Source organism: Muntiacus reevesi, chromosome 1 (assembly GCF_963930625.1).
Source record: "Muntiacus reevesi chromosome 1, mMunRee1.1, whole genome shotgun sequence".
Taxonomy (NCBI): domain Eukaryota; kingdom Metazoa; phylum Chordata; class Mammalia; order Artiodactyla; family Cervidae; genus Muntiacus; species Muntiacus reevesi.
In genome coordinates, this window is record NC_089249.1 from 55,232,835 (window position 1) to 55,257,364 (window position 24,530).

Consider the following 24,530-nt stretch of genomic DNA (forward strand, 5'->3'; position numbering starts at 1 on the left):
TGAGACCTGTCCATACCTGTGGTGGAGAGTCTAAAGCAGGTTTGGGCCCAGATGTCGGAACTGCTCTGAGTTAGTGCTTCTCCCCTCACTTCCCCCTCAAATCACCTAGTAATCAGGAGTGGGAGTGTTGTGAGGGTGGAACAGCTGAATCCTCCCCAGGTGTATCAAATCAAAGGCAGCCCGAGGTGAAGAGCTCAACCTGTTGGGAAGAGCAAGACGTAATCCTTAAAGTCAAATCTAAGATACAGTTTAGGGTGACTGGCAGGCATGGACCACCTGGAGTCACATGGCATTTCAGTTCTTCTAGAAACAATGTGATTTCTATGTTAGTCCTCTCTTGTGAGAGTCTGGGAGGGATGTTTGAAACTACTAGGTTTGCGACCCAGGGATTAATCACAGAGTGCTGTTCAGACACACCATCTACTTCCTTCTCTAGTACGGGCTGCCAGAGAGGAAGCAGGTACTATCAGAGCATCTGTAATCTGAGAGCTAGTACATACCACACACCGGGGGGATGTTGGACACCATGGGTTTTAGTTAATAGATTTCCTCATAGCAAATAAGGAAATAGAATGCCAGTCTTGTTCTGACAATTCTGATTGCTAGTGATCTGTGGTTTGGCTGGTTTTCCTTTCTGGGCTATTGGAGTGGGCGGATTTCCTTTTTCTCATCCTCTTTTGGTTTTATTTTTATATACTTGTGATACACTCAAGTGCAGTTTGCTATTTTAACATTTTTATTTAAGACATTTGGATGGGTGGCAGGTTGTCTGAGGAGAGAACATGGCATCTCGAAGATTAGATTGAATTCAGTTAACCAGTGATGCAAGAAACCCCAGGATCTGAACCATCCGGAAATCAGGATGTGGGCAGGCTGTGGGGCCAGCTGCAGTCAGACACCTGGGCAGTCACACCCTCTTTCCCTGGCCGATGGTAAATCTCATGATAGCCGGGAGAGCCTGGTGTCCTGCAGTGGAAGCACAGAGGTTAGGTGCCTCCAGAACAGTGATGTAAACCCAGGGTCTGACGTGAAGACAGGACTCAGAGAATGTCATTTTCCTTTCCAAGCCCAGGAGAGCTCGCCAGCCTTCCTCTCTCGGTAGTTAGTTGGGGAACAGGCTGAGACTCGATGCTGCTGTTGGTTTGGTGTGCCTACCGGGGGTGAGTGCATCCTAAACTTGAACCAACCAGAGAATGGAGGACATGTCAACATAAAAAATGAATAGTAAAAAGTTTAAAAAGAAAAGACTAGAAAGCTACATAATGAAATAGTAAGTGTGGTTTCTTGGATAATGAGTTTAAGGGGATTTTTTTTTTTCCTTCCAGTTTCATTGAGGTATAATTGACATACAGCACTGTATAATTTTAAGGTGTACAGCATAATGATCTCACAATAAGCTTAGTAAACTAATTTTTAATTAAAAATATTTTTCTTACGAGAACTCTTGGGATTTACTTTTCCAACAGCTTTCATATATAACATACAGCAGTGTTAATTATGGCTTGCCAGGTGTTGCAGTGGTAAAGAACTCACCTGCTAGTGCAGGAGACGAAGTAAACTCATTTTTGATTCCTGGTCAGAAAGATCCCTTGTAGAAGAAAATGGCAACCCCCTCCAGTATTCTTGCCTGGGAAATCCCATGGACAGAGGAGCCTGGTGGGCCACAGTCTGTGGGGTTACAAAGAGTCAGACATGACTAAGTGCGCACGTACACAGTGCTAATTATATTTATCATGTGCAATATACTCCTAGTTCTTTGGAAGTTTGTACATTTTTCGGGGAGCAGGGGCAGGGTTGAACTGGTTGGCATGCAAAACTTCCCAGACCAGGGGTTGAACCTGTGCCCCATGTAATGGAAGCACAGTCTTAACCACTGGACCACCAGGGAAGTCCAAAGACATACCTTTTGACTGTTTTCAACCAGTTCTTGCTCCCACTCCTTACTTCTGGTAACCAAAGTCATGTTTTTCCTATGAGTTTGTTTTTGAAATATAATTGTCCTACAACACTATGTTAGTTCCTGTTAATCAACATTGATTTGATATTTTTATGCATTTCAAAGTGATCACCACAATGTCTAATTATAATTTATCACCATAAAAGATATTACACATTTCTTAACTATATTCCTCACACTGTACATTTCATACCCATGACTCACCTATTTTGCAACTGGAAGTTTGTACCTCTTAACTTCTGTCACTTACTTCTCTCTCCTCACCCCCTCCCTCCTGGCAACCACCTGATTGTTCTCTGTGACTCTGTTTCTGTTGTTTTTTTTGTTTTTAGATTCCAGATATAAGTGAAACCATACAATATTTGTCTGCTGACTTAGTTCACTGAGTATCAGTTCAGTTCAGTTCAGTCGCTCAGTCGTGTCTGACTCTGTGACTCCATGAATCGCAGCACACCAGGCCTCCCTGTCCATCACCAGCTCCCAGAGTTTACTCAAACTCCTGCCCATCAAGTCGGTGATGCCATCCAGCCATCTCATCCTCCTTTGTCCCCTTCTCCTCCTGCCTCCAATCCCTCCCAGCAACAGTGTCTTTTCCAATGAGTCACCTTTTCGCATGAGGTGGCCAAAGTACTGGAGTTTCAGCTTCAGCCCTTCCAATGATGTCCTTCCAAGGACATCAGTCCTTCCAATGAACACCCAGGACTGGTCTTTAGGATGGACTGGTTGGATCTTGCAGTCCAAGGGACTCTCCAGAGTCTTCTCCAACACCACAGTTCAAAAGCATCAATTTTTCATATAGTAACCTCCAAAACCATCAATGTTGTTGCAAATGGTAAGATTTCATTCTGAGTAATATCCCATTGTGTCTACCACATCATCATTACTCACCTACTGATGGGCACTTGGGTTGCTTCCATATGCCAAAATATGACTAAAATAGCCAAATATAAATAAAAATGTAATCAGCATAGGGCTGCATATCTTTTCTAATTAGAGGTGGAATTGCTGGATCATATGGTAGTTCTATTTTTAATGTTTTAAGGAAACTCCATATTGTTTTCTATAGTGACTGCCTCGATTTACATTCCCCATACACAGTGCACAAGGGTTCCCTTTTTTCCACGTCCTCACCAGTACTCATTATTAATGCTTTTGCATGTAGCTATCCAGTTTTCCCAACACTATTGAAGAGGCTGTCTTTTCCCCATTTATATTCTTGCCTCCTTTGTCGTAGATTAATTGTCCACATGAGTGGACAATTTCTGGGCTCTCTGTTCTGTCCGTTGACCTACGGCTCTGGTTTTGTGTCAGTACTATACTGTCTTGATGACTGTAGCTGTGCAGTAAAGTTTGAAATTAGGGAGTATAATACCTCCAGTTTAGTTCTGTCCCAGGATTGTTTTGGCTATTTGGGCTCTTTTGTGTTTCCATGCAAATTGTTCTAGTTCTGTGAAAAATGTCACTGATATTTTGATAAGGATTGCATTGGATCTGTAAATTCCCTTGGGTATGGTCATTATAACAATGTTCTTCCAATCCATGAACATGGTATATCTTTCCATCTGTTTGTGTCATCTTCAGTTTCTTTCGGCAGAGTCATAGTTTTGCAAGAATAGGTCTTTTACCTCCTTATTCGGACTTACTCCTAGGTGTTTTATATTTTCTTTTTGCTTCTGTGCATTCTTCTTTCAAGTTTTGAATGGAATTTTTATTTAAATTTTAGAAAAGTTTTAGATTTACAGGAAAACTGCTTATAAAGTAGAGTTTCTATATATACTGATTTGTTTCCCTTAATATTGTATGTACCATTTCACAGTTATTAACCAATTTTGATATATTAAAAATCCTTAATTTTTAGCTAATAACCTTTTTCTGTTCCAGGACTCAGTCTGGAGCAGAAATTATATTTAGTCATGATACATTTTAAAAATACTGAAATTCATAATTCCCTCGTGGTCCACAGGTTAGGGCTCTGCAGTCTCACTGCTAAGGGTCCAGGTTCAATTCCTGGTTGGGGAACTAAGATCCCACAAGTCACGTGGTGCCATCAAAGAAAAAAAGATTAAAAATACTGGAATTCATATACATTACTTACAGGGTATGTTCTTTACTAGAGATGTGGTCTAAGGGACACAAAATTTAGCTATTTCTGAACGTGTGTATGTGCTAAGTCACTTCAGTTGTGTCCGATTCTGTGACACTATGGACTGTAGGCCCACCAGGCTCCTCTGTCCATAAAATTCTCCAGGCATGAATACTGGAGTGGGTTGCTATTTCCTACTCCAGGGGATCTTCCCGACCCAGAGATCAATCCCTAATCTTTTATATCTCCTGCACTGGCAGGCAAGTTCTTTACCACGAGCACCACCATAACTAGAAGTAAAAGCAAAATTTGGATTTTCAATTCTGGATCTGGTGTGACCTTATGCTTACCTCATTAAGTGCTGTGTATTGTACAGAAAGATTCTTAGAGGCCAGATTTTTTAAGAGGATTGCATGGGGGATGGTTTAAGTGATGAGTATGGGTGATCATTTGCCCTGGTGAAAAGTATAATCATGAAATGTATAAACTCAAGAAGGAACTGAGTTGGATTTCTGGCCCAGATTTCAACATGAGCACTTCAAAGGATGAGCTGATCTGTTAGTGACTATTGGACAGAAGGTCAAATGAGACCTTTGAGTGGCACGAAACAGGAGGCCCTCTTGTGTAACAAGGTCCTCTGGCCTTAGAAAAGCCAGTCAGAGCTGCCCTTTCAGATTCTAATGCCTTATTTTGTGCTGAAAGTTCTCTTACATTGTGGTGGTAGTGGGCCTTCCTCTATAGTGAGCCAGAAGTTGTGGCCAGGTGACTCCCAGCCCAAGCTGGTGTGGAAGGAAGGGCTCAAAGGAGTACTTGGAAGCTACTGCAGACCCCTCTTGTAAGTACAGGACTTTCCCCATGGGAGTTTCCTAGGAAATAATAAGTTCTTATCAAAGGAGACACAGATGAGGTTGAGAGGGAGCCTGGAGCCATGAATGCTTCAAAAGTCGTTTCCATCCACAAATGATGTATCCTTTCATTGATATGCCTCTAGGGCACTGAGAGGTTTAAAACTATGGGAAAGTTACCCCTCAGACAGGACGTCATAAAGCTGTAATGAGAACAGTGCCAGGGCCAAGGACAGTTGACCCTTGAAGCACATGGGGCACTGACCTCTGTGTGGTTGAAAGTCCACATATAACTTTAAAGTTGACCCTCTGTTTCTGCAGTTCCTCAGCCACTTACCAGTTCTTATGATTTTGGCCAAGTTCTCTGTAAAATTTTAAGCATAAAATTTGCCCCGCTTTTACCACAGGAGTGTTGTGAATAACATGAAAGTGGTTTGTAAAGTGAGCATAATACCATGAGGTCATGACTGAGAATGCCTTGTGTTTTGTATACTTCATCTGTGGTTCCCATTAATTCACTGCATCATTCCCACCTTGGAATACCCTTAGAAATTTGAGCTTAGTTTAATAAGCAGCTCTAAAGCTAAATTGTCTTCCTCTTCCGAGTAGGGTGAAGTTTCTAGAGAAATATTTCTGTAATTCTGTTGTAGTTTTTGGTGACCTTTCTAAAACATGGGAAGTGCTTTATTTTTTTAAAACTAGAGCCTGATGTCAACTGGGACCTGGGTATCAAATGGAGATGGGCCCAGCTACCGTCATGGACTGTTCAGTCATACTGTATTTTAACATTTTCTCAAATAACAATCAGTTCTCACAACAACCATAGGTTCACGTTCTCATTTTATGGGTGAGCCAAACATTAACGTGGTTTATAAGACTGGAATTCAGACCTCTGACTACACCCTCACTGTATTATGCCCGAAAGACCTCAACCAATTTGTTAGAATTTGTGACTCCTTCCAAGGCTTGTGAATTGTGTGAGTGGGTCAGACTGGTCTAGGACTGGTTTGTACACCCATAAAGAAGGCGCTTAAATATTTAAAAAATGAATATCAAGTAAGCCGCTCCTTCCCACAGCCCTGCAGCGTCTATCCCTCAGCCTGACCACAGACCCACCCCATTCCCCTAACTCCTCAGGCTGCAGTGCAGAGGAGAGGCTAAGTGGGCCTCGCCAGGCCAAAACTGGGCTTCGAAGGTCACACCTCCCAGCCCTACGTACGCTGGAAGACGCACGGTCGGTTTCGAAAAGAGCTTGGTATGCCGGGTCCAGAGGCTGGCAGACCCCGCCGCCCCTCCCGCCCAGCGGACCCAAAAGACTACAGCCCCCAGAATGCCCCGCGACCGTCGGCTCTGCCCGGCGCGCGTGCGTGGTGGCGCAGCCGAGCGCTGACAGGGGCCGAGCCGCGCGAGTCAGAACAGGGTTGGCACCGTGGAGGCGACAGCGCGCGGCGGTGAGGCAGCTGGACATCCCCCGCGGGGCAGGTGAGTGCCGAGCGAGAGGCTGGTGGCGACCCGCTGGGTCTGCGGGGCCCGGCGCCCACACATGCACCCCTGGTGGAGACGCGGGGGCTATGGAGAGACCGACTGACGCACGGACTGGCAGATGGACGGGCAGAGAAGCCGGGAGGCGCTGCCGCGCGGGCCGGCCGGGCCCTCGCTCGTCAGGCGCACAGGGTGGGGGTCTAGGCCGGCGGTCTCCAGTGGCGAGCTTGCTGAGGTCCGGTGCGGGGCCTGCGAGGCGAGGACGGTGCTCGGGGCGGGGGTGGCCTCCCGGGGTCGGGAAACCCCCTGGCCGGCCCAGCGAGAAGTGGGGGGCCCCGGCGCCCGAGCTGAAGTGCTCTGGGGGCTGGAGCCCCAATACAGCCCCTCCCGCCGCTGGGAGCAATTTACAGAAACCGCACCTCACGCCGGGGCCCTTTTCTTTGAAGGAACGGCAGCCTCGGATACATTTACCGCAGCAAAGACTTCCTCAGGTGTGACTTGTAACTTGACGTTGAAGATTCAGGTCTGGGGTCAGAACAAGCTTAGATTCTGGTCAGACTCAGAACTCACCGTATTATGCGTTTTCTAACACTGGAGACACTGAGGCACGTATTATCCGGGATCAGCCTGTGTGGTTAGGATTGGAATTTTGAAAATTATTCCCATGGAATAATGATTCAAGATGCTTTTTATACGGGGGGGAAGGATGATTTGAAGCTTCTTTTCAGTGACGAATGACTGTTACCATGTTTCCAGTCTTGTGCTGCCTATGCGATTTGTGGTGGGTTTCGGGCTTTTTTTAATTTTAATTTTTATTTTTTTTTTGCTTTCTGGTGAGATGTTTAGAGCTGTCTGGAATATTCTTTACCCTTTTTTATTATTCTTCCGTGGTAAACTCAAGTTCCTAATCAGACCCTGTTTCACAAAAACTGAATTTTCAGCCTCGACTTGGTTACTTGTAGCTTTTGTGATTGTTTGTGATTAAGTTTGTAGATAACACATGTACTTCTTGCTGCTTTTCCTCATCTCTTTTCCATCTTCCAGTTGTCTTTGAACGCTAAGTGATAGTTGTATTTTTTGTTTTACACATTTATTTCTGTGGTCCTTGATTAGCTGGTAATTGATTCTAATAAAAGACATCTTTCCTGTATTTTGATAATCCCAGGTGCCTGTAGCCTTTTCATCATTACTTATTACATTAACCTGGGCTTTTGCCCACTTCCATATACCTTGTTAAGCATGGCGAAGTGACATCTGGGAGAGAGGACTGAGGTAGGGTGTTTCTCTTGACCAGATATAGGTAACAGGTGAACACAACCCATGAGCATTAACTTTCTTTTTTTTTTTTTTTGAGCATTAACTTTAAATGGCTGTAGGGACTTCTCTGGCAGTCCAGTGGTTAGGACTCCACTCTCTCACTGCTGAGGGCCGGGGTTCAATCCCTGGTGAAGGAACTAAAATCCCACAAACTGCATGGCACGACAAAATAAATGACTGTGAACAAAAATTATTTAAATACTAATCTTGTGATTTGGGGAACTTATAATGAATCTGACATCAGAGTAAAATACTGCTAAAGGACCTCAGGGATCATGTTTTATCATATTGCCTTCTTTCTGTACCCAGAGTGGATGCTGGGGACACCTTGATGGCTTTGAAACTTAAACAATGTTCTGTGTGTTTGTGTTTTTGGTTTCTCTCTTCCCAGTTCTCAATGAATGTTTTGGCAGGAGCTCAAAATCTGATACATTTGATAATATAAAGCCAGTGTCATCTGCTTATTCTTCAGTTTGTCTCTCTTCGTTAGCTGGTGACATCACTGATTTTCCACAGGAGCCATTCAGGAACTCATGCAGTGTGTCACGAGGAAGAGGAATAGCATGGAGGGTGGCACACACAGGCGAAATAAGGACCCTGTGTCTTTGCCATCGCATATTACATGTAGAGTGAGACAGGAGATCTGGACTAAAGCACAAACTATGTGGGAGGTTTAGAACACCAGAGTCCAGGCGTCCACATAGGTAATAATGATCAGTCCCACTTATTGAATGTCCTCTGTTTGCTTATGCTGTAACTGTCACAGTGAGGTGCAGGTGTTCTCACTGTCATTTTATATGTGTGTGAATTGAAGTACAGAGGTTAAGTGGTCTGTAGATGTAGTGACAGGGCCAGAATGCAAATTCAAGTCGCTAATGCTGACACCTCTGGTCTTTGTACTGCTCTGTACTACCCTACCAACACATACATTCAAATCTTTCTCATTTTTCTTAAAAAGAAAAAAAAAAGGCCGCCTTTACTGTGGCCACGTTACTTCTTCACAGTGCTGTCTTTCTCCATCTGTTTCCTTTCTAGATTTGTTCATTAAAAAAAGCAAACTCTATGTCCTTCTCTTCCCTTTAGTCCTTAGTTCCTTTCAGGCTGGCCTCCACCGTTTACTTTATTAAAATTGTTCTCATGAACTCCACTCAGCCCTTGATTAAATACCTACTGCATTTACCATCTTCTAGACTTAAAAAGAGGCTGAGATATGGTTCTTGTTCTGAGAGAGTTTAGGACCTAATGAGGGAGAAAAAGAATTTCATATGAGTCAATATATGTTAACTTTTGACCAGGCAGTCTTTGCTTCTGGGAGTGGGGGAGGAACAGTTCACTAAGAAAGGGACACTGGACTGCCAACAGAGAGAAAGCCTAAGTTGTTGCAGACAGTGGTATCAGGACTGCATGGTCAGGTGTGGATTTTTAGGAGAAGGTGTATCTCGCCAGTGTGAGATGATACAGTTGAAACATGCAGTATAGGCTTTAGAGTCTGACAGGCCTGGCAACTGAGCCTTAATTTCTTCCTTATACGTCTGTACAGTGTCAGCTCTGTGAAAGCAGGGCTTTGTGTTTTCCACCACCTCACTCCTCTCTTCTGAAACAGTGATCGTTAGATGTTTGTGGTGTGAATATCTCATAGGATGTTGTTTAGTACTTGGGAGTTGTTCATACTCCCAGCAGCACAGTGAGATTGAAGTAGTGAGTGACCATCGGTGTGGTTTAAGAACTGATTTTTGAAGACACCATTGTTTGAAATAGTACACATATAGTCACCTCCCCTTTTTGAACATTTAGGCTTGTAATTTATGCTCACAATTTAGAACAGAGACATTCACCTCTTTTCCATAGGTACAGTTAGCTGATAACTGTTTTCACTTCTAATATTATTCCTCTTTTCTAGTTATAAACACATCTCTGCTTTTTCTAATTGTGATGTAGGTTTTTTTTTTTTTTCCTGCTAATGTTGTGAATTGTTTTGGGAAGTTAATTTCTTTGGCATCATTACATACCTTTACCAGTAAGAGTAACATGAGAAATGAGATTGAAAGCTCCAACCCAGGTATCAGCAGGCTTATTCTTGGGCAAGGCTTGATTTCCAATTAGGACTAATAGATTTTTTTTTTTCCTTAACAAAATCATACAACTGTTCTGGCCTTCCTTGATTTCTAGTTAGCCTCCCAGCTAATATTCTAAAGACATGAAGCAACAGATGATTTCCCTCTTCTTGTGTTTGAATTTCATTTGTAAATATCCTTAATTTGTGTGACTTGAGGTTATAGGGTTAAAGTCCAAATACCACCTTTTGTTCCACTTTTGAAGTCAGTAGGATGTAGTAATTAGCACCTACAAAAGTTCAAATTCTGGCTCTACCACTTTAAATTTTGAAAACTTAACACAAGTAATATAACTTCCCAATGCTTCATTTTGCTCGTCTCTAAAATTGGGGTAATTACTCCTACTCCCACCACTCAATAATAGCTAGTGTTTATTGAGTGTTTACTATAGACTTGGCATAGTTGTAAGAATTTTATATATGTTAACTCAGTTTTCACAACCATCCTGTATATTAGTATTATGCCCACTTAAGGTGAGGAAGTGGTGACAAGATGGCTACCTGAGAGTTGTAATAAAGGTGTTTAATAATCTAATGGGTAGTTGTACTGAATGATCTGTAAAGTTCTCCTCAACTCTGAGACAGTGATTCTCTGTTTGAAATCTAAGTCTCCAGACTCTGGGCCCTAGAGATTGTTCTAGAACAGACTGTTCTTGCCTTCCCCACAGTGCCAGCCTGATTTCCTATTGTCTCCACCCCACACCCCTGCTTCACCCAGCGCCTTAGCTTCTTCACATCCTCTTCTCATTGAGCCTTCCCTAAACACCTGCTTTAAAATAGCAACTTCTTGAAATTGCCTGGTCCTTTTCCTTATTCATTTTACTCTGCAGTGCTACTCATCACCAGGCATTCAGTGTGGTTTCTTCTTTTTTTTAAATTATTTATTTTTGGTTGCATTGGGTCTTGGTTGCTGTGCAGGCTTTCTCTAGTTTAAGCGAGTGGGAACTATCTTCCTTGTGGTACGCGGGCTTCTCACTGCTGTGGCTTCTCTTGTTGGGGAACACAGGCTCTAGGGTGTGGGGGCTTCAGTAGATGCACTGCATGGGCTTAGTTGCTCTGAGGCTTGTAGAGTCTTCTTGGGCCAGGGATTGAACTCATGTCTCTTGCAATGGCAGGTGAATTCCCAGCCACTGTACCACCAGGGAAGTCCAATGGTTTCTTATTTTTTTAATCACCTGTTTCCCCTCAAGAATGCCATACCCTGGAAAAAAGAGACTTTTATCTGTTTTGATTATTGCTCATCACTTAGAACACTGCCTGGCACATAGTCGGCACTCAATAAATGTATGTTGAATGAATGAATAGTTCTTCAACACAAAACATAAATGTTGAGAGAAAGGACTAGGGGAAGTTTCACAGGAGTGTCATTTAAGCTGAGCACTGAAAGACTGGTAGACTCTGGACATTTGGAAATGGGGGGTGGCTTTCTAAGCAGAGGGAGCAATATGGATACAGAAGCATGTTGAGACAGCAGGGAGAATATGTGAAGGGAAAACAAGAGCCGACCCAACAAGTAGATTGGGAAACACTGAAGAAGATGAGGGGAGAACCAGGTAATTGGGGCTGTGCTTCAGGAAATATTAGTCTAGTGTTTGTTTAACATGAATGGATGGATGGGGAGTCTGGAGACACGGAAACCTGTTAGGAGACTTTTACGGTGGCCCTGAAAAGTGGCCAGGTCTGGGTCATGAGATACCTAGAAATATTTTAAAGGTAAAATCAATAAACTTTGCAACTCAGTCAGTGTTGGGAACAAAAGAAACGTAGGAGCCAGAAATTACCCTAAAGTTAGAATATGAGTGTCCTGAAGAAGAAATAGAAAATCAAAAGAATCATCTGGGATGGAATAAAAATAGATTTATGTGAGAAATACAGATTTGATCTTTTATGGGGTAAGTCAACTGAAGTCATCCAACAACAGGAAGTTGGAGATAGCAGGACTGTCGTCATGACTACAGATAGAGATTTATAGCTTATCTGTATGGCAGTGAGAGCTGAATCCCCAATAGGGACAGAAATGGATTCCCCAGTTCCATTAGGAGTGGATTAAAAAAGAGAAGACCAATTTGGGGAATGTTTTGGGGGAGTCTGGAGGAAGAAGAGGAGCCTGCCTAGAAGCAAGTAGAGAAGAAGAACCCGTGTAGTCAGTGTCCTAGGAGAACAGCTTTAAGGAATCCATGTAAGTCAGCAGATTCAAATGCTGCAGGGAGTTTAAGGAAATGAGGCCAAAGGAAGAGGATTCCATATGGTGACAAGGAAACCACTGGAAACCTTAGAAAGTCTAAGTGGTAAGAGAAGCAGCTTCAAGTATGAGCTGACTGGTGAGACATGGGAGCAGAATTCTATTCTGCTTTTGAAACTATGGCAGTGAGGCAGGGAAAAAGAGACAGAGGAGTAGGAGACTTGAGCGGGTCCAGGGAGAACGGCTTTGTTGTGGTTTGTTTTACTTAAGGATACAGGAGATCTGAGTACTGTGTGCAACAGACGTGAAGCCAGTGGAGAGGAGGAAGAGATTGAAGATGCTGTCAGGGAGGTGGACTGAAAGGTCTTGTGGGTGGAGGAGTCAGCCTCCTGACTCCTCCTGACTCCTGGAAGAGAGGGAGGCTACTTCTCCCCCGAGAGGAGAGGACGAGTGAAAGAGGAAAAGGTGAAAACTGAGCAGTGTTGCTGGGCGAAGGAGGACGTGGAGGAAGCTAAGCCTAGTGACCAGGGCTTTGTGAAGACTGGAAACCAGGCCATCAGCTGGGAATGCTGGCAACAAGGGAGCGGCGGTGGGCCTGAAGAAACACGGGAAAGGCTTGAAAGCACTGCAGAAGCATCTGTCAGGTTGGCGAAACAGGAATGAAGTTGCTGAGCAACAGTGAAGATAAGTAACTCCGGTAGCTTGTTTCCTGGTCAGGACAAGAGCAGCGTGGTCAGAACCTGAGGAGGACTGGTGTGGAGCTGGACAAGGCCAGCTGGTCAGTGTTGGTTTCAGTTTCAGTGTTGGTTCTACATGGTCGGGTCATTTCCTATGATGCAGGAATTGGTGTAGGGACCTGGTTGTTGAAATCGGCAGTTATTAAGTATGAGATATAAAGAACTGCCAAAAATATTGCAGATTATTTAATGGAAGGCAGGCCATTAAAGGCAGGAAAGGTATGGTCTGCCTAACTGATGTTTTACAACAGCAGGATGACAGCTTCCTCTGACGTCTTTCCCAGAATTTCCAGTGATGCTGCTGCTGATCTGAGTGCCTGTTTGCCTGTTCCCAAGTTGTTCCCAAGTTTTTGATTCAGTTTGAGGTGGGGTAGTGGAAATAGAAGACTTAGCTTCTGGTCCAGCTGTCTCACTACTGTATGGCTTTAAATTAGTCTTTTGACCTCTTTGGCCTCAGTTTCTTTAGTAAGGCACTTTTTTTAGAAAGATTTTTACACCAAGGTTAATGAGGGGCCTTGAGCCAAAGAATTCAGACAGTCTCTAGAAACTACATAAGGCAAGAAAATAAATTCTCTCCTAGAGCCTCTAGAAGGAATCAGAGCTTTACCAACACCTTGCTCAGTTTCTTTCTTTTGAAAAAAGTAAGAGGGAGATGAACACAAAGGATTCTTCTAACTCCATCATACATGACTCTGTTATGAGTGTTTGTCCCACACCCGGTACTAAAGAAGCTAATGATCTCTAAATGTAGGTGCAGATTGTAGTATGGGGATTCTCTCCTAATTTGTATTTAATTTGGAATTTTCATAAAAATTCCTGTTTCTCAGGGCTCCCCTGTGGTTCACTGATTAAGACTCCATGCTTCCACTGTAGAGGGTATGGATTCAATTCCTGGTCAAGGAACTAGATCCCACAGGTCACATGGTGCAAACCAAAAAAAAAAAAAAAAAACTTTGAAAAAAAATTTATGTTTCTTAGTACAGTTGCTGTGTCACGTTTTGACCCTGCCTGGCTCCCCCTGGGCTCTGTGCCCAAGTATAGGTGCATGTTTTTACACACGCGCAAGGGGCTTCAAGGTCTTCCCAGAACACTGTGCTGTGGGACTGACACTCAGCTGTGCTGGTCAGCGTGGTAGAGAGGGACCGCTTAGGAGTCTCTTCTGACTCACTGATGCTTGGTGCAAGATGCTTAACCTCTCTGAGCCCCGGGTTCAAGTTTAAAATGAAGAGTGCTTAGTAAGTATGGATAAATGCTTAATAAATGTTATTTTTCTTTCTTTCGTTCTCTCTCCATCTGCTGACTGCCACAAAGTACATAGGACTGGATTATCATACTTTAGAATTAGTAGGGAGGTGTTTTCATCTCTGCAAATGAAAAATTCCCAGTAATAATATAGGTGGTGTGGCCAAATAAGTGACTTTGTTTTTTTTACTTCTGTGGTTTAATTACATGAGGAATAGAGACTTAGTTAACTGTATTTATGATCTGTTTCTTTTAAGTGCCCTAAGCTTCTATTGTTAATATAAAACTTTAAATTTTTAAATGTCCCCCTCTTTTTTTTTTTTGTCAGTCAGCCCTCAAGGAGCTTTATTTTCCTCAAAAACTCTTGTCTACATTTTGCTAGAGCTGCCTGAATGTTGAGTTAAGGTTAGCTACCCATTAATTTGCTTCATTTTACTTTTAAGGCGGGTGTTGCTCCCTAGCCCTGGTGGTAGGATTGACAAGATCCATGCACTGCCTTGGTTCTGTTTTCCTTGCCACAGTCCAGGTGCTTCCAGGCCGTAAATCTTAGGGGAATGATCCTGGGATGTACCCAGGAAGTGCCCAGATGACCCTGGATGGTTAGTTTACAGGAGGACCTGGAGAGAATGGGCCTGGTGCGGAATCAGCACAGGAGAGCCTCATTGACCTGGTACTGCCGTGCAGGAAAGGGAAGGTGTACCTGGGCTTGTGGAGTTCTGGAGGGCGGATCCTGCTTCCCTCTTCTGTTTTCAGTCTGATCTCTGCCTTACGCAGTCAGGCCTAAATCTTGCCTAAAGGAACACTATCTTTGATCACAAAGAAAATATTGACTCAGGGATGAGGAAGCAGCCCAGCTGCAAGCCTGTGGGAGTGGAGCACAGAATGGAGTTGGTTCCTAGGTCGTTTTGCTCTTTTGCTAATGCCAGTTTGGGAGGAGGCAGCTGAGACTTTTGGATGTCTTTATTCACTAGGCAGATGAAGAGTCAGTTCAGTTCAGTTGCTCAGTCGTGTCCGACTCTTTGCGACCCCATGAATCGCAGCACGCCAGGCCTCCCTGTCCATCACCAACTCCTGGAGTTTACCCAAACTCATGTCCATCGAGTCAGTGATGCCATCCAGCCATCTCATCCTCTGTCGTCCCCTTCTCCTCCTGCCTACCAATCCCTCCCAGCATCAGGGTCTTTTCCAATGAGTCAGCTCTTCACAAGAGGTGGCCAAAGTATTGGAGTTTGCTTCAGCATCAGTCCTTCCAATGAACAACCAGGACTGATCTCCTTTAGGATGGACTGGTTGGATCTCCTTGCAGTTCAAGAGAATCTCAAGAGTCTTCTCCAACACCACAGTTCAAAAGCATCCATTCTTCTGTGCTCAGCTTTCTTCACAGTCCAACTCTCACATCCATACATGACCACTGGAAAAACCATAGCCTTGACTAGACAGACCTTTGTTGGCAAAGTAATGTCTCTGCTTTTTAATATGCTGATTAGGTTGGTCATAACTTTCCTTCCAAGGAGTAAGCGTCTTTTAATTTCATGACTGCAATCACCATCTGCAGTGATTTTGGAGCCCCCCAAAATAAAGTGTGACACTGTTTCCAATAGTGTGAATAATAAACATGTTTTCAACAAGCATGATTGGGTTGACTAGAAGGGGGGAGCCAGTTCTAGATTAGTGCCACTAGCCTCTTTATCATGATGTTCAATGGGGCTCAAGTCTTGAGGCTTTCTTTCCATATTTTGGTACTTGCTTCACTTAGCAGCCTGCCCTAGGAGAAAGTGGTGGGTTCCGAGGTCTGAAAGAAGGGTGCTACAGCCAGAGCATCACACGAGTGTTGAGGTCTGAGAGATGAGACTGGAATGGTCAGCGGGGACTACTAGGTCATGCAGTCTCATAAGCCAAGTTAACAAATGTAGGCTTTTTCCCAAAAATTCTAGGGGAGAAGGAAAATTGTTGGCATTTAAAAGGATTTCTGTGCAAGGTAGAGAGTAGATGGGGTGTGGAGGGCAGGGGGCAAGACTAGAGAGATCCTGTGGGAGTCTTACAATAACTGTGATGGGGGAGGAATGACCACAGCCCCAACTGAAAAGCAGCAGCAGGTTGAAGAGAAAAAGGAAGTTTCAGAAAACATTAGGAAAGGCCTAAAAGTTGGAGGGTGGAGGTGGGAAGACCGGGACAGCATTGACTTCAATGCCCAGGTCTAACTGGAGAAAGGAGTGGTGGCTATGCAGTGATGCCAACTTTCTGAGGCAGGGTTTCCAAGGGAGCTGACAACTTAGTTCTGTAGTGTAGTAAATTTGAAGGATGTGGAGGAGGGCCCCAGTGGGCAGCTGTACATGCCAGCCTGAGGTTCAGAGAGGTGTCCTGGAGATAGAAATTGGCGTCATAAAGTAAATGAGGGTGCAGAGAACCAGGGAGGGTCTAGGACCGACCATTAAGGCACCTTAAGAAGCAGCAGAGGAGGTGAAACTGGGAAAGGAGACTTAAGAAGGAGAGCCAGAAGGACCAGAGGAAGCCCTGAGGTTATGACACTGAACCTGAAAAGTGAGTGCTTCAGGAAGAAGGAAGAGATTAGTGCAGGGCATGCTAGTGCTACTGAGAGATCATGTGTGGTAAGAACTGAAATGTCTTTGTGGATCTAATGCCCGTCATCAGTGTTGGGGTGACCCTTTAGTACACCAGGCCTGTGCTGAGCACTGATAAAGCAGAGACAAAACAGAGAAAATGGAAAGAACATGACACTGGGCGTTTCATTTAATATAGCAAAAGTCATCTTGGAAAAATTGTAAGTATTGTTGAACTTCCTCATACTCATTTTTTATGTTGAATTAAATAGGGAGCACCCTAATCTTTTTTATTCTATGGCTATCTGAAGGTCTTTTTTTTTTTTTATGTTTAGCCTTATTTGTTTAAATAGGTTCATTTAAACATTAAATAGGTTCATTAAATAGGTTCACATTAAAATGGTTCAGAATTCAAAAGTACAAAAGGTTACTAAGTAAAAAAAAATCTGCTACTTCGTTCCTCTCATATACAGCCTTGTATTTATGTGAAAATTTCCTCCCTTTTCCTGCACAAATATTTACCATTCCTCTCACTGTTTTTCTGCTTGATTTATTCATTTTGCAGTATATCTCAGAGATCATTCCCTATCATTGCATAGATAGCCAACCTATCCTTTTTCATAGCTGCACACTATTTCATTATAGAGATGTATTAATTTATTTAACTGGTCCCCTGCTGATGGAAATTTAGGTTTTCTAATATTTTACTACCTAAAGTTTTGTTGCCACAAACTGTGCTGTAGGGAGTTACTCTGTATGAGTCACGTTTCTTAAGTATAGGATAAATTCCCAGAAGTGGAAATTGCTGGACCGAAGAGCCTCTAAAGGTTTTAATCCAACCTTGCTTATTGGATTAGAAAACCTGCAGTGAATGGTGGCTGTTATTAAGATAAATATGATATAGGTGGGTTATATTAGAGAAAAATAGGGGCATCTGACACAGACCAGAAGCAAGGTGGGTGGTGGAAGCTTCCTGGAGGAGGAAATGCCTGAGCAGAGCCTTGAGGAATGAAAAGTCAGGTGAAGTGGAGGCATTAAAAGCAGCAGGAGCAGAAGGGGCCAAGCCCAAGAACTTAAAAAGGAGCTTGTTGTTTGTGGGGAATCTTCCAGGAGTTTAGTGTCACCTCCATTCATCAAACAGTCCACTCCCTGCCACAGGTCAGGTGCTGGACTCTGTCCTACATCAGATAGGTAGTACATCCAGAAATCACAATATAACTGCAGTATGAAATAAGAAACAGTAGGCTGCGGGCTTCCCAGGTGGCTCAATGGTGAAGAATCCGCCTGCCAGTGCAGGAGATGCAGGTTCAATCCCTGCATGGGGAAGATCCCCTGGAGAAGGAAATGGGAACCCACTCCAGTATTCTTGCCTGGAAAATCCCATGGACAGAGGAGCCTGCTGGGCTATACAGTCCATGGGATCGCAAAGAGAGTCTAGCTGGACTTAGCGACTGAAACAACAGCAGGAGTATATACAGTGATTAATTCTGTCAGAGAAAGAAGGAAGGGGGCATGGAAGGTGGAAGCGAAGGCATTAGAGGAGACACATCTGAACTAAAATTTAAAAAAACTGTAACAGGTGGACTTCAGCGATTCTCAAAGTGTATTTCCTGGACCGGCAGCATCAGCATCACCCAGCAACTTCTCAAGCCCTACCCAGATCTGCAGAATCAAAATTCTGGGAGTCGGCCTCAGCAACCTGGGTCGTAAGAAGCCCTCTGAAGTGATAGTTGTGTCCAGCTCTTTGTGACCCCATGGACTGTAGCCCACCAGGCTCTTCTGTTCATGGAATTCTCCAGGCAAGAATACTGGAATGGGTTGCCATGCCCTCCTCCAGGGGATCTTCCTAACCCAGGGATTGAACCTGGGTCTCCCACACTGCAAGAAGCCCTCTAGGTGATCCCAATATACTCTGCAGTCTGAGAAACACTGATGGCACTCATTTAAGGTGAGGAAACAGTACTGTAGAGTCAGAGAACTAAACTCTGTAGTATTGCTGAAGTGTCGCTTGTGTTTTTACAGAAATAAAAGTTATATAATGAAGTCGCTCAGTCATGTCCGACTCTTTGCGACCCCATGGACTGTAGCCTACCAGGCTCCTCAGTCCATGGAATTTTCCAGGCAAGAGTACTGGAGTGGGTTGCCATTTCCTTTTCCAGGAGATCTTCCCAACCCAGGGATCGAACCCAGGTCTCCCATACTGCAGGCAGACGCTTTACCATCTGAGCCACCAGGGAAGCCCCATTATTTATATTTAAAAGTTATATAAAAGTAGTTATTTTATATGCCAAAGAAATAAGCTAATAAAACTTGCATTACATTATCAGTCTAAATCACTTATCTTGAAGTGTCAATAAAATGGACATAAGTCCTGTATCCCTTGTATGTGAGAAGGCCAGCACCCATCACCAGGTTTTCATTATTGTCCCTACTTCCAGACCTTTCTTTGATTTTTCCTCACAGTTAAGGATCTTATGAGTAGAGCAGGCTTTATTGAAGGTATGGAAGACAAAGGGACAATACCTTACAATTAAGAACCGCAACTTAAATTGGGTTTTGGATTGCCCTTTTTTTTTAAATTAATTATTTATTTTGGCTGCATGCAGGATCTAGTGAAGTCATTCAGTCGTGTCCGACTCTTTGCGACCCCGTGGACTGTAGCCTACCAGGCTCTTCTGTCCATGGGATTTTCCAGGCAAGAATACTGGAGTGGGTTGCCATTTCCTTCTCCAGGAGCCCGTTTTTTAAGAGGCATTTGGTCCACCCCCAAGGCCTCCCTGCTTCCAGACATGCAGTGTGATACTATCTTGTAGGTTGCTCTGTCCTGAATGATGCAGCTCCTACCCATTCCTGGACTCTGTCCCTTCCCCTCCGTAACCCCTATTTTCTCTTCTCCCCTGCCTCCAAATTTCCATTAATTTCCTTTGCTAGGCAATTGATAGATCTCTCCTTTTCTAATCTTCATCTTCAGGGTTTACCTTCCACCTTTAAGGAGTTTATCAGAATATTTTCCCAAACAGAGGTAAACCTAGTCTCTGAGAAGCATTCTGGAGCCAACTTTAAAATAGTAATTTCCCACTGTGCTATTATCATAGTATTATAAAATTTTAGGTTCACTTTAGGGGTCATTAGGTTAATTACCTTGCTTCAAGTGGCATCATATTAAACTCTAGCCAATAATTCTTAATCTAGTCCTTATTTCTGTTTTACAAAACTGACACTATAAAGTAGAAAAGACACATTTTTTTAGGGCATGGCAGCCCACTCCAGTATTCTTGCCTTGAGAACCCCCATGGACAGAGATGGGATCACAGAGAGTTGGACAGGACTGAGCAACTAAGCACAACACATACATTTTATCATTTTATTTTTATTTTTAATTGGAGAATAACATGCATTAACTCCATTTAAAAAAATCTTCAAAGGTCAAGTTCCTCACAATACTGTTCTTATTACAAATATTGCTGTTGGGTGCCTAAATATTTTATCAAAAGATGACTACATTAGTAAATTACAGAACAAAGACTGCATAGTTACTGGGGAAATGCCAGTAATTTAATGTTCAGTAGAGAAAAATATTTCAAAATCTATAATGTAAGAACTGTGTATGTGTGTAGAAAAAAACAAAGGTGAGGAGAGCTAGGAAGAAAATGTGACTTACTGAATTGGCAGACTTGTGGCAGAATTCTTTTAAAATTTGATTTCAGTTAACGTCGTTGTGTTAGTATAATTAGAAAGCTCAGAGGAGAGTCCCAAACTTCCCTTCCCGCAATATAAACCAGTGACTGTGTTTATGCTGCCGAGGTTGTCTTCTGACCTGTGGCTCACATTCGTCCCACTACCGCTTAAGTCTGTCCTTTGTGTTCTCAGTGGAAAAGAGCCAAGGGCCCAGAAGTGTTGGGAAGAGGCACACCGGAGCTGCTGGCTCTGACAGCCTGGGTCCTCCCTGGCCCCAGCTCAAGGACGGCAGAGACCAAGTAAACGTCCGGGCTGTGGAGAAAACGCAGGGGACAGGGAGACATTTCTGTACAAGTAGGTTCAGAAATAGCGTTTTTCTGCCTTAGAGCCTGTCCTGCAAATTGATGTACTTTTCCAGTCTCCTGGTTTATAAGCATCTCTTTTCCTTTAAATTGCTTTTAGTAGCTTTTCCTTTAGGGAAAGTATTTCACATCACTGTACTGGAAAGCTACTACAGCCCCATGTGAAGACAGATACCTGGGGGTTTTGTTTAGCCTTTAAAAAAAAGAAAAAAAAAAGGCTTGAAAATCTGGTTTCTAAGTGTTGTCAGTTCTTTTTCCAGTGATTACTTAGACCTTTGAGGGAAGTCTTGTGACCTTTTAGCAGCTCAGGGAGTTCCTGACTTCACAGCTGCTGCTAAGAATCAGATTCATGCTGAGCAGTTTTAGTAAAGTGTTAGTTATAAAGGAGAAAGAAAGGAGTTCTTTTCACAGTTACAGATAAACTATCTCTAGTAGTTTGCACCTTTTTTTCATGTTTGCTTTCTTTGGTTTTGTTTGAACACTGAAGATGGATGTTTGAGGTGATAAGTAATATTGAGAGGGAAGGAGGAAGAGGAAGGCAAGATAGAAACTGCATAGCTGCTGTAAGTTCAGGCTTCATTTGCGGACCTCAGAAAACACAAGGAGAACACGTTCTCCCCCCACCCTCAGTTATTTTTATTAGTTGGAGGCTGAGAACACGTTCTTATTCCTCAGTGTTCTGTACTTAAACTGTAATCTTTTAAAATTGAGATATAATTCATGTACCATAAAAGTTACCCTTTTAAAGTATACAATTCAGAGGTTTCCAGAGTATTCACTTTTGTGTAACCATCGCTGTCTAATTCCAGAATACTCTCATCACCCCAAAAGAAACTGCGTATCCACTAGCAGTACTTCCCTATTTCCCCCTCTCTCCAGCCCCTGGCAGTCACTAATCTACCGTCTGTCTCTCTGGATTTACCTATTCTGAGCATTTTATATAAATAGAATTACATGTTGTGTGATCTTTTGTGACTGACTTCTTTCACTGAGCATGTTTTCAAGGTTCAACCGTGTTGGCACATGTGTAGATACTTGATTCGTTTTTAGGAAGAATAATATATTCCAATGTATGGATATACCAGGACTTCCCAGGTGGCTCAGTGGTAAAGAATCCGCCTACCAATGCAGGAAGACACAGGAGGCGCAGATTCAATCCCTGAATCAGAAAGAGCGCCTGGAGGAGGAAGTGGCAACCCACTCCCATGCTCTTATCTTGAAAATCCCATGGACAGAGGAGCCTGGCAAGCTCCTCCATGTTGGCACGTGTCAGTACTTGATTACCTTTTATGAATGAATAATATTCCAGTGTATTGGTATGCCACATTTTGTTTATCCATTCATCACTTGATGGGCATTTGAATTGTTTCCACTTCTGGACTATTATAAATAATGCTGTTGTGAACATTTGTGTGCAAGTTTTGATATGTAATTTTTTTTTTTTTTGGTGTGTAATTATTTTTAAACACAGTACCTCTGTACTTTTTCAAAAAAGAGAACATCGAAAATCAAAATGAGTAAGTCCCATACTCCTAACACTTAACCCAGGTATATTCTTTTTATATTACCTTCAATGTGTGTGTATTATATACATTTTAAATGGCTGAAATCACATCTTATCTTCATGATCTACTCCATTTTTCTTCTGTTCCTGGTTCGACTCACTACAGTTAGAATTCCACCCTCACCATTAAAAATTAAAGCTCTCTAATAAATTGTACCAGTGTTTTATTAGCTCCCGAGGCAAGAGAAATAAAAGTAAAAATGAACAAATGGGACTTAATGAAACTTACAAGCTTTTGCACTGCAAAGGACACCCTAAATAAAATGAAAAGACAACCTACGGAATGGGAGAAAATGTTTGCAAATGATGTGACTTTTCAGGGCTTAATTTTTTCCAAAATATGCAAACAGCTCATACAACTCCATAACAACAACAAAAAAACCCAATCAAAAATGTGCAAAATACCTAAATAGATATTTCTCCAAAGAAGACAAACCGATGGTCAATAGGCACCTGAAAAGATGCTCAACATCACTAATGATTAGAGAAATGCAAATCAAAACTACAGTGAGGTATCACTTGACACCAGTCAGAATTGTTCAGTTGCTACGTTGTGTCTGACTCTTTGCATCCCCATGAACTGCAGCACACCAGGCTTGCCTGTCTGTCACTATCTCCCGGAGTTTGCTCAAGCTCATGTCCATTGAGTCAGTGATGCCGCTGAACTGGAGCGGGTCCTTTCCCAGCACCTGCCCCAGGCTTCTGCTTCCAGTGAAGCTGTTCAGTTCAGTTCAATTCAGTTGCTCAGTTGTGTCCTATTCTTTGTGACCCCATGGACTGCAGTGTGCCAGGCTTACCTGTCCATCACTAGCTCCCGGAGTTTGCTCAGACTCCTGTCCATCAAGTCACTGGTACCATCCAACCATCTCATCCTCTGTCGTCCCCTTCTCCTCCTGCCATCAGTCTTTCCCAGCATCAGGGTCTTTTCCAAAGAGTCAGTTCTTTGCATCAGGTGGCCAAAGTATTGAAGCTTCAGTTTCAGCATCAGCCTTTCCAACGAATATTCAGGGTTGATTTCCTTTAGGATGGGCTGGTTGGATCTCCTTGCAGTCCAAGGGACTCTCAAGAGTCTTCTCCAGCACCACAGTTCAAAAGCATCAATTCTTCAGTGCTCAGCCTTCCTTATAGTACAACTCTCACATCTGTACATGACTACTGAAAAACCCAGGCGGCATGTTGACTGACAAGTGGTGAAGGTTTACATCCTCAACGAGGACCAGCAGTGGGACAACCGGGACACCAGGCATTTCGTCTGGCTCCATGGAGTGGCTGAAGGATATGTCCCTTCTAGTCAGAGCCCGACAAAACATGGTCCACTGCAGAAGGAAATGGCACACCACTTCGGTATTCTTGCCTTGAGAATTCCATAAATAAAATGAAAAGGAAAAAAGATATGACCAGTCATAATGGCCATCTTTAAAAGGGCTACAAGTAATAAATGCTGGAGAGGGTGTTGTGAAAAGGGAAACCTCCTACGCTGTTGATGGGAATGTAAATTGGTACAGCCCCTATGGAAAAACAGTATTGAGGTTCCTTAAAAAACTAGTTACTTCATGATCTAGCAATCCCACTCCTAAGGCATATACCTGGGGAAAACCTTAATTTGAAAAGGTATGAGCATCCCAGTGTTCATAGCAGCACTATTTACAGTAGCCAAGACATAGAAGTAACCTAAATGTCCATTGAAAGATGAATGGATAAAACTATGGTTTATATATACGATGGAATACTCCTCAGCCATAAAAAGGAATGAAATAATGCCATTTGCAGCAACCTGGGTGGACCGGGAGATTACAATACTAAGTGAAGTAGGTCAGATGGAGAAAGAAAAATACATGATACTGCTTATGTGTAGAACCTTAAAAAATGATACAAATGAACTTATTTACAAAACAAACAGACTTGCAGATTTAGAGAATGAGGTAGACTGGAGGGTAGGGATAGATCGGGAGTTTGGGATTAGTGGGTACCACACTGCTATATTTAAACGAAGTAACCAACAAGGGCCTACTATAAAAATTAAAAAAAAAAAAAAAGAAAATTCATCTGTGTTGAGTGTTCAGTGGTATTTTATTTACATAGATGTGCCACAATTCTTTATCCATCCATTCACCAGTTAGAGGATATTTGCGTTTTCAGATTCTGGCGGTTGCAGCTGCCACAAACCTTTTCACACAGGTTTTTGTGTAAACAAAAGGTTCATTTCCCTTAGATAAACATACCTAGAAATGGGTTGGTTGGGTTATATGGTAAGTATATGTCTAACTTTATAAGAAGCTGCCAAGCGCTCTTCCAAAATTGTGGTACCGTTTTGCATTCCCACCAGCAATAAGTGAGAATTCTAGTTGCTCTGAATCTTCATCAGCACTTGATATTGTCAGGTGGTGGTGGCGGCTTGTTTTTTAAT

General features: G+C 43.0%; 1 protein-coding gene across 3 annotated transcripts in view; it reads left to right on the forward strand.

The window, feature by feature from the left end:
• Nucleotides 1-6,245: 6,245 nt before the first annotated feature.
• The window catches only part of SGSM3 (small G protein signaling modulator 3), a 34,078-nt gene continuing 15,793 nt past the window's right edge, over nucleotides 6,246-24,530 (forward strand). For 2 of the 3 annotated variants that reach the window (XM_065944455.1, XM_065944463.1), the window contains exon 1: nucleotides 6,246-6,367. The gene's annotated coding sequence lies outside the window, so the exon portion shown is untranslated. The remainder of the gene's footprint in view (nucleotides 6,368-24,530) is intronic. The other variant, XM_065944483.1, reaches the window with a different exon arrangement.